This window comes from Hyalella azteca, unplaced genomic scaffold (genome assembly GCF_000764305.2).
Source record: "Hyalella azteca isolate HAZT.00-mixed unplaced genomic scaffold, Hazt_2.0.2 contig3780, whole genome shotgun sequence".
Classification (NCBI taxonomy): Eukaryota; Metazoa; Arthropoda; class Malacostraca; order Amphipoda; family Hyalellidae; genus Hyalella; species Hyalella azteca.
The window spans coordinates 26,815-37,779 of NW_025934016.1; positions in this window are offsets into that span (position 1 = coordinate 26,815).

Here is a 10,965-nt window from a genome sequence, read left to right on the forward strand (position 1 = left end):
AAAGAAAGCATTTGCAGCTCGAGTCTCAGAGAGCGAGTTTTATTCCATACAAAATAACCTCATCTGCCAATAAATTTAAATTTGGATGGCACGCTTGCATTGCACCACCACGCCAGATTCTTTTTGGCATCTCGAACTTACAAATTCTTATCGCAACCACAATCTAATAGTTGAAGCCAAATTTTCAACGGCCAATCGTCGTGTATTTGGTGGCAATAAATGAGTTAGATATTTTTTGCGGCATGGGTTTCATACTGGGAATGAACTATAGCCAACGACTTCGCAGGAGTAATGTACCGCACTGCGGGGCAATAAAGTTGGCCTTTAGGATTAATGCTGGTCCTTCCTGAATTCTTATAAATGTTAAATTGCCATCATGTTGAAGATGCAATGAAGTAGATGAGTTGGCTTCAACTTCATGATGTATTCGAGATGTTTAGTTTCAATAAATGAAATAAATGTAGGCTAATGAAATCTATTCTCTAGATCACTTTAAATCTGTTTTAGAATTAAATTAAAATTAAATCTGTTCTGTAAATTTAAAATCAAAGAGTTTGAACATCACTAATTTGTAAGAAAAATTTTTTCCCAATTTTTATCCATCACGAACATAGTAATTTCGAATACGAAATTGTTGTAAAAAAATGATGTAATGACAGTTAAAATTAAAAGTAGTAAAAAGACAACCTCCTGCACTTAATTATACTTATCATTGCAATAAATGTAGCTTTGAATCGATTTCTTCTCATATTACGTAGAACCATCAAAGCAAACAATCGTATCCACTTTATGATGATATAATCCAGTTTCAATTATAATAATACTCCCTACTGAAGATTGAAGCATGAAAGCAAGTGATGTAAAAGCCTTTACTATAAAGACGGAAAAAGAATTTTTCTTCTGGAATTTCAGGATAATTTAATAATAGAAGAGTATTGATGAGAAATATCTCTTAAACCACTGATCAAAACATAATTATTTGTAGGATGTTGATGCTAAAAGTTTTTTTGAATTTTGGATCTGAACTGAATTGCTGATTACATCTTCGTGAACTATTGTTGTATTCAAATTTAGGGAGCATCTAAGATTTTATTTCTTTACCAAAAATTAAATCAGCTATATCCTTTAAAAAATTAATTCAGCTCATTTTCCCGCCGAAACTGCATTTATCTGTCATATCTTGGGGCCAACCTAGCCCCCAAAATTACGTCACGCCCCCTTCGTTATCATTGTTGTTGTAATTGCCCATCCTGGTAGTGACGACTAGGGATGAGGGTGATAGGTCAAATTTTTCGGGCTCTTAATGCCACTGGTAGTTCTACGACCATCACTGGCTCGCTTACCCGCAAGAACCATTTTTGCATTACACAGTCCCTCAGTTCCTTTTCAACTCAAGTCAAAACAAAGACAAAGTTTCGTCTCGAAAATAAGCCGTTACAGCTGCTTCCATTTTTAATAGAAGCAATAATATATGTTTTAGTAAAAGTAGTAATACGTTATAACTCAACCTATTCGCCAGATGTATAGGACTTGCGGTGACTGTATATGGTTGTAGTTATTAGTGTTCGTTTTATTTCTTACCAGTAGGAGTGGTAGTTCGTTGCATAAGTAATGATAATTACTTTTATTTTGAGTAGTTCTGACTTCTAGGTATCAATATTAGTTCTTACTAGTATTAATAATTCATAAAATTCTTCTATTAGGGTTTAAAGGCTCGTTATTCCAATGTAGGTGGTGCTTTTCTTAATATTCAAGTTACTAATACCATCACACGCCCTTAAATTCAAAACAAACAGTAGCATCAATGTTTCTGTCTACTCAGCATTAAAAAATTCATCACCTTACCCAGCTGAATTTCATACCAGAAATGCCTTCAGACGCATGGGCCACACACCCCAAATCCCAATAGAATGAATCTTATCTGTGATGAAATGGACGAATAAATTTAAAATTTCTTTATTCATTTCAAAATAATTCCTGTTTCCTCGATGAAAAAAATTTACATTTCCGGAATTATCTGGTTAACTTACATCATAAGTAAATCGTAGCGTCACGACTAGACTGCCTCCGTAAAACAAGCATTATTTTCGTGCCTGAAATGTGCGCGAATGTTGCTGTTAGAAGGATAGATTAACATTCAGCTCGAACAAGAATAAACACGAATCTCTTCGTAAATATGAATCCAATTTGTATTTCAAATGGGACTGCACTCAGCAGCAGCGTCAACTGATCTCCCTAAAGAAACATCTCCAATTTAACATCAAAGCTAAAAGGCTGATTGTGTTGAATGAGGAAGCCTGCTCTCAAGGGGCTTTAGATGACTGTTTTAAGCTGATGTTAATGGCGCCTACTATGACAGTTTAATGTTAGTATAAATGTTTAATTGTACACACAGAGAAACCTTTTCCGATTAAATATAATTCAATCAAGTTTTACGAATTGAAATTCTTTCTCCTTGAAATAAAACACGTGCTTCACGCGGACTCGGATTTCAAAACAACTTTCGAATTCCTTAATTATTGATTAAACTTTTCAAGAAATGAACTAAAGTTCAATAGAACTTTGAAGTTTCAATGATTACGGAATCTATTGAAGCATCGACATTAATCGTGATTGATTGCATTAATCTTATAATAATTTTAGCATCCCAAATTGTATGTGATAGAGCCGAAAATGAAAATCGAAATAGTCATTTCAACAGAAATCTTACCGTAAGTCTGAAAGCCGGTAAAAGGTTTTCTTATTTATACTTGGTTCGTTCGCAATGAAACGCTCCAGATGGTGAATTATATTTTGCTCTACTGGATTTTTTTAGACAGGAATATTTTTTTAGCTCAGTTCAAATTTACTTAACTTACGCCGAAGTAATTAGTGAGCAGGAAATATGAAGGCCTTTTTTGCTCCTCTTGTGAGTCTGACAAGCAACTTTAAAAAAAGGAGGGCAACACCAAATTATCTGTGACAGAAAAATTTCTATAGTCCGATATTTGATGTCTTCCTTGTGGGAGATACAATGTCATTTACAAATGTCTTCAAAGTGGAAGATACAAAATGTCTTCCTTGTGGAGATACAATGTCATTTGATACTTTTAGTGGGAAATATTATAATTGTGCACGACGCAATGTCAATCATTGTCAATTCATTTTAATGAACTACTAATTTCTTAGCACAATCATAAAAATAATCCTATCTCATGTAAGATCAATTATTTATTGTTGAAAGTATTAATAACATGCTTCTCATTATTCATACTTCCCAGTTCAACTGACGAACGAAGTCAACTTGGTGAGCAAATGGGATAAGTATCCCTATAGTTTATAGTCAATCAATTCGATTCGAGCGAGAGATCGAAGTCGAAGTATTAATTCAATCTTGTATGGTAATATATAGACGCCCGTGATTTTTGCCGTGTTTAAAAATGTAGCTTTCTATCTTCAAGGACTCTATTGTTGAACGATTCCAATTTAATGCTTGTAGATCATCACTTCTGAGACGGATATCGTGATAAAGTAAATAATCTTTTCCGAAACGTAAATTCTCGGCATTATGAAACACGGATAAAGTAAATAATCTCTTCCGAGACGTAAATTCTCGGCATCATGAAACACGGATAAAGTAAATAATCTCTTCCGAGACGTAAATTATCGGCATCATGAAACACGGATAAAGTAAATACTCTCTCCAGAGACGTAAATTCTCGGCATCATGAAGCACGTATTAAAATGACCATACGTTTGACGTGTGAGTACTCGGTCTGCTTCGCCGTTATCAGAAAAGTGGAAAAAAATGGAATTGATGTTTAATATTCATGGGAGCGAGCTTTACTAGAGCTCTGTTTTTAACTGGCCCGGTCGCTCCATCATAGCAAAGAAGCACCTACGTTAAATGAACAAAAAATCCCGCTAGAAAAAATTCAAAACCCCTCAATAATTTTAATTAGGAGCCATCAAGAGTAGGAAAGATTTTATCAAACATTTCAGCGTTAATCTCGTGCTTTTGAAGATTTCCTTGTTAACTAAATTTTTATTTGTTTCACATTCAACTGTTCGAAAATTTGAAAAGGAAAGAGAGTAGGCAAAGGTAGTCAAAGCCTTGAAACCTGTCTCTTCATTGACCGTAATCAATGAAAATTTATGTTTTTTTTAGTTAAATTTTTTTAAATAATCCCAAAAATTTGTGTAAGGAGCGAAGTATAAATTATTTCAATTAAACTTCTTCCGATTTGCACATTCCTCCAATTTCATAATTTAATATATATTTAAAATCACGTTGACAAGTTCTCTCCATGACTGTCCTAATATACTTTTCTTATATTTTCTGAATGCCCCTTGTTTTCCATACCGAAATGTCTATGGTGAAAACCCCACACCTTGATAGGAAGCAAGCAAGTCTATTAGACTCCATATTGCATTGTAGAACTAATCATAAATTCGAATATTTAGCCTTTTTTACACCATCCCAAAGTCCTGTACCCTCTTTATTCTTCGCGTAACCTAGAGAGAAATAGCACGTTTTTTTGATTTGGGATTTTATCCTCTGAATAGCGCGGGTTGATGCATCACGGGAAGGAAATCATGCTCGTTAAATTTTTTATTAGCAACCAAAATTTACACGGGGGTGTTGCAGCAAGGAACGTCTTCCATCTGACGAATTTTTTTCGTTATTATACGAGTATAGGACTAGATGAATAGATGAACTAAAAGTTTGTTATCGCCAACTTTTCTTTAAAATGTAGCCTACGGCCCACGGTGATGTTTTCGTAGTATTTGCTGCCATTGCGTTGTATGTGGGGCACTAACTATACGACACAAATGATCCTTTCATTACCTTAAAATTGCTCGTCTTCTCGTATATGTTCATGATCATTAATTTGTTTCGTATATAATTATAAATCGAAATTATGTTCTTTCATTCTTACCACCGTGCAAAACGTTTCCCAATAAGGAGCGCATGCCAATTATTGCCTATTCTACCTAACGTGAGTCGCTCCTATTAATTACATATATATTGCCTAGTCTACCTAACTTGATGAGCGCCTTTCGAGTATTGCCTTGTCTATCTATGTAACTCAAGGAGCGCATGTCAAGTATATATTGCCTAGTCTGCCTAACTCAAGGAGCGCACTTCTCACGCGCACTTGTTACCATGGTATCTTAATATTATTAAGATAATTTTATAAATACAGTATATATTTCTGCTTTACTCACTTTGTTGGAGGTTGAGTTGTTGACGCGGTCGATCTCAGTAACTTCTTGGCCTTCTGAAATGAACAATGAGTGAAAAAAATTATCACTGTTTAATTCAAAAACAAATGTCATCACCAACCAATTTTCATCTAATAAAATCTTTTTACCATATTCATAAATAACTTTCGTCACCATATTTTCCATAGGCATATGATTTCTAAATTCGTTTCAAGCGTATGAATCTCTCTGAAAGAAGTTCGCTCGTTCCGTTCTCATCATTAATTTCAAGTAGCAAATTAACTAGGCTGAGAAACTCGCGCCCTCCTTTGATTATGAAGTTGCCATTCAGCCGGCTGGTCCATCATCATTAGTTTCACCAGCATTATAGTTTCATCATCAGTCATACACGATTATTATCTTTAAGGAAACAAATTCATTATTTTATATTCCATGTCAGTTGGAGAGAACGGGAAAGCTATTTCAGTGTTAATAATTTTATAATCGAAATTTTATAAAGACACGCCAAGTAATATTTTTGTTCAGACCTTCAGTCGCTCGTTTTCTTTGAGCCGAAGTTTACCGAGAAGTTTATTTCTTACCTACAGTTTACAAGTGCCTCATGAGGAAAATATTTCGGTAAGTTTGCTTCATGCTCTAACATTTTTTGTGTTCGTAATTAATGCAGTCTGATTCAGTCTCAATATCCTGTTTCAAAATATTTATTACAAATTATAGGATTCAATTGCAAAAACTTTGAATTTTCAACTTTCAGAAACTATATGTTGTCCGAATTCCGTCAATAAAACTCTTTGGAAGCTAAGTCTTGAAATTTCGCAAGCTTGGGGCTAAACACATATATTCCATCTTTGAAAGAAGCCCATTATTTCAGAAATATTGCATACTGAATTCTGAAATTCTAAGCTTGTAAGATAAACCCTAAATACGAAGTTTTAAAGCGAACATATTCAAGCTTGGCAGATGTTCTTATGTTTCGAGAAATTGGCAGTATATCCGGCGTAACCACAAGAGAAACAAAAGACGCTTCCGCAATTGCGGAGCATGCAAGCGTGAGATGCTGGCTTCCTCCATCAGGCCAAAGGTGGTCTTTGATCCGTTAATTCCGATGCTGGTCACATGATCGTGCAATACTTCGCAATAGCAGGTTTTCCTGTGATTATAACTGATATTCTTTGCTCCGTTAGTTCCGATGTTGGTCCTATGATCTCACAATGATTGGAAAGGATCTGTTAAGTCCTACAAAAAATCTAATTTGCCAAATTGGTAAAAATAAGCATGAAATTGAAAAGAAAAAACGAATTAATCTCTGTTCTACAAGAAAACTTGTTTTAATGAAAAAAATTTCCTATCTATAACATAATTTATATATGTTAATGAATACTTTTTGTTGAGTTAGGTCTTGGCGGTTGCCAGGGAACTTTCTTGCTCGTCATCGTTTGTGTAATGAAGTTTAATGCAAATTTCCACTACTTGCTGTGAGGCTACAAAGATTAAGTAGGACCGGCTCTGATGTGGACGCTGAATTGGTTACAGCCATCAGATACGATGCCGATCCCGACGTGCATACTGGTTCCTTTCTTATAGGATTTTGACTCAGATGCCAGGGTGAGTTGCGTGCGATAGTGGTGAAATTTAAATATGACTACTTGGTGAAATATCGTGATTTGTGTGATTATATTGATTTGTTATTTGTAGGTATTTACTTTTGGTTTCTGTTGTAGGATCGTGCGTTATTCTCAGATCTCAATGCAATGCTCTAGCTTTCTCCTCGCATTTTGCTCTCCTCGCACTTTAACTTCCTCCGCATTCAATTTGTTAGTTCGCAAAATTCATATGCCGCACCTCTGTAAAATCGTTAGTTGTGATTGCTTAGTTTTAACTTGCCGTTTATTTCTAATAAATTTAAGAAAGCTTGTTTGGGTTATCTATCCGTTCGGTCCAAACTTTTGCTTATCAGGCCAATAGGGAAGTTGCATTTAATTTCAGGTCATTGGTGGAAGTGACAATTAGACCATCCGAACTTTTGAGGTGACGCGTTTGGCTGTTCGGGGATTCAAGATTAGTTCGTCACAGTTTGTATCGTTCAATCGCATATCATTGAATCGTTCTATCGCATATCATTATATCTTTCTATCGCATAACATTTTATCGTTGCATCGTTGTTTACGGTTCGCATGCCCCTCTAAAGTCGCTCATTCGCCTTCGCATTACTTTTATTCTTAAAAAGAATTCAAGACACCAAAACAAACTAGGCCTAGAGTTTGTTAGCACCTAAGTGGGTAAATTATACTGTACTGTGTAGAACAGTACTGTACTGTACTGTTCTAATTCAGCTACTGTATGACCTGTCCATTGTTAAACTAACTGTATTAACTGTCTTATAAATTCGTTTTTTCATCTTCAATACATGAAAAAATACTTGGCGAGCGATACTTCTAAAGCATTGATGCAAACGTTCTTCTGCAAGGAGCCTCTGAAAGCTGAGAGTATTAAAAAATATCGAAACTTTTGCAGCTGCTCTGGCAGTCGTCCAGATGTTCTTCGTCCACTGCAGCGTGAGTCAGGATAATATTCCTACTGCAGCGTGAGTCTGGATAACATTCCTACTGCAGCGTGAGTCTGGATAACATTCCTACTGCAGCGTGAGTCTGGATAACATTCCTACTGCAGCGTGAGTCTGGATAACATTCCTTATTCAGCTTGGATTTTATTCTGAGACATTATTCTGACAGCAGTACAGGTCGGAATAGTTGAAACATCAATCATGCATAAAACAGTAATGGCTGAAACTGTTTGCAGAACCATTCTTAATTGAGATCATTATAAACATTCAATTTATCGTGCAATATAAAAACGGTGAATGATTTTTTGTTTAATGCATTTTTTCACAAAACTTAAGCTTTTTTTCACTAAAAGCTTTCACTAAAAGCTCTTCATCACTTTGGTAGAATAACTACAGTTTCCAGACTCCACTTTTCAAAGGAAAATTAGTTAAACTAACTGTTTAACAATTTCCAATTCAAATGCACGATCGTCTGAGCGTGCACTCGAACGATTAATACTTTTGATACTTTTTCTATTGATTAATGGTATAAATTACTTACCAGATTTTAATCGTATTTACTTTACGGCAGAATATACAATTTTATTTCAAGCTTAATTTATTGTTAGCTGAAAATTCAACGAAACTACAGAAAATGTATTTACATTTATCAGGTCCTGCACCAGAATCACAGTTAGTGTCCGGTTAATTTTAACTGTTATCATTACAGCAATAATTATTGCTGTAATGTTAACTCGAAGTACTAATCCGACCTTGGGGTCGAATTATTACGTCTGGGTTCCATCGAAAAATATTCAACTTACTGGATGCGCTAGCGAATGATGCGTTGCCATAATAAAACTGAAGAAAAAATCACTTCTGAGTAGTCAAGAAATGCATTCTATATAATTTATCATTAATCATTTAGAACCAGAGCGCCCCGATAATTTTCATAATTCTATTTAATGCCCCCTGCACAAGACTTAGCAGCTCTGCAAGTTATCTCCGTCCACGCTTGCTGAGCAAATAAATGTCTTGGCGTTATTCTCCTGCTCAGAAGTGAGCTAATTTTGTCGGCAAGCTGAAGCACGCGGAAGCAATTTAGGATCCTCAACATTTGTCTGAAGTGTCGCAATACAAGTCGAGGTGAGGAGAATACCTTACCATTCCGTCCCATTCCTTCCCACTCCTTCCCACACCTTTCTACTCCTTCACACTCCTTCCCACTCCTTCCCACTCCTTCCCACTCGTTCCTACTCCTTCCCACTCCTTCCCACTCCCTCATACTCCTTCCCATTCTGCCCCACTCCTTCCCACTCCTTCCCACTCCTTCCCACTCCTTCCTACTCCTTTCCATTCCTTCCCACTCCTTCCCATTCCTTCCATTCCTTCCCATTCTTTCCTTTCCTTCCCATTCTTCCCATTCCTTCCCATTTCTGCCGAATATGGAACGGCTTAGGGGCAGCTTGCTCTGTGTCTCATGTCATCTTGTGCTGCAAAAATCATCATAATTTTATAGTTGCCTAGATGCAAATTCTGTTTATCCTTGGACGCCAGTTGCACTCACGTGTCAAAGTTTAATCTGGTCTTTAGAGCCCTAATTTATTTCATAAAAGAGACAAATTCTGGTCACGATACCAAAAGTATGGGGAGCGCCGTCAAATTTGCATAAATATTCGTAAACCCTTAGGATTTGCGTGGCCTGTTTTCGGGGTGTTGTTTTTTGACTAGAAATTAATTTACACAAATTGAATATCGAAAATTTTGGGAGAAAGAAACGCTAATGCTAATCATTCAAAAACAAATCTCATCTCCAGATGAATATGAAGAATCATACTCTGCAACTTTGGATTCTTTCTATTTATTTTTTTTAATTTATTGGTAATTGGTCTCCTCAAAGGCTGCATTGGCAATAATTATGAATAATATCTAACTGATTAAATATTTAATAAATAAATTGAATTGATTTGATATGATCTTCAAAATGATTTTCATAAAGGAAAACGATGACTAATTTGTATTTTTTTCAATTTCTTCACTGTGACGAAATATTTAAAATTCAGAAAAGTTTCTGAATTTCTTTGTCATTTAACAAACACATTCATGTATAATTTTACATAACCATAGACATAGGCTTACATAACATAACTTTACACTTTTTTATTGTTAGAACATCCAAGTCAGGAGAATATTAACCAGGCTCTATAGGATTCAAAACTCTTTTGGTCATTAATAGCGAATCGTGATTCAATAAGGCTGAATTAATATTGCAGTCAGTGATTACATTAATAAACGAGGAGCACAGAAACGCTCATCTGAGCATCTAATTGCATAATTAGCCTAACTTTCCAGGCGACGTCAGGTTATTGGCACAATCTATTTGCTGGCGATGATTCGTGCTGCCCGCCACTCTACACAACACGTCGCAAGCGTTACTGGCGATTATTCGTGCTGCCCGCCACTCTACACAACACGTCGCAAGCGTTACTGGCGATGATTAGTGCTGCCCGCCACTCTACACAACACGTCGCAGGCGTTACTGGCGATTATTCGTGCTGCCCGCCACTCCACCAACACGTCGCAGGCGTTACTTGCGATGATTCGTGCTGCCCGCCACTCCACCAACACGTCGCAGGCGTTACTGGCGATTATTCGTGCTGCCCGCCACTCCACCAACACGTCGCAAGCGTTACTGGCGATGATTAGTGCTGCCCGCCACTCTACACAACACGTCGCAGGCGTTACTGGCGATGATTCGTGCTGCCCGCCACTCCACACAACACGTCGCAGGCGTTACTGGCGATGATTAGTGCTGCCCGCCACTCTACACAACACGTCGCAGGCGTTACTGGCGATGATTCGTGCTGCCCGCCACTCTACACAACACGTCGCAGGCGTTACTGGCGATGATTCGTGCTGCCCGCCACTCTACACAACACGTCGCACGCGCTACTTGCGATGATTCGTGCTGCCCGCCACTCTACACAACACGTCGCACGCGTTACTTGCGATGATTCGTACTGCCCGCCACTCCACACAACACGTCGCACGCGTTACTTGCGATGATTCGTACTGCCCGCCACTCCACACAACACGTCGCACGCGTTGCTGGCGATGATTAGTGCTGCCCCCACTCTTTACGCATCACGTCACACGCGTCGCTTGCAGTGACGTCAAGCGACTTGCTGCTCCGTGTGACAATCCTAAATCAAAGAAAT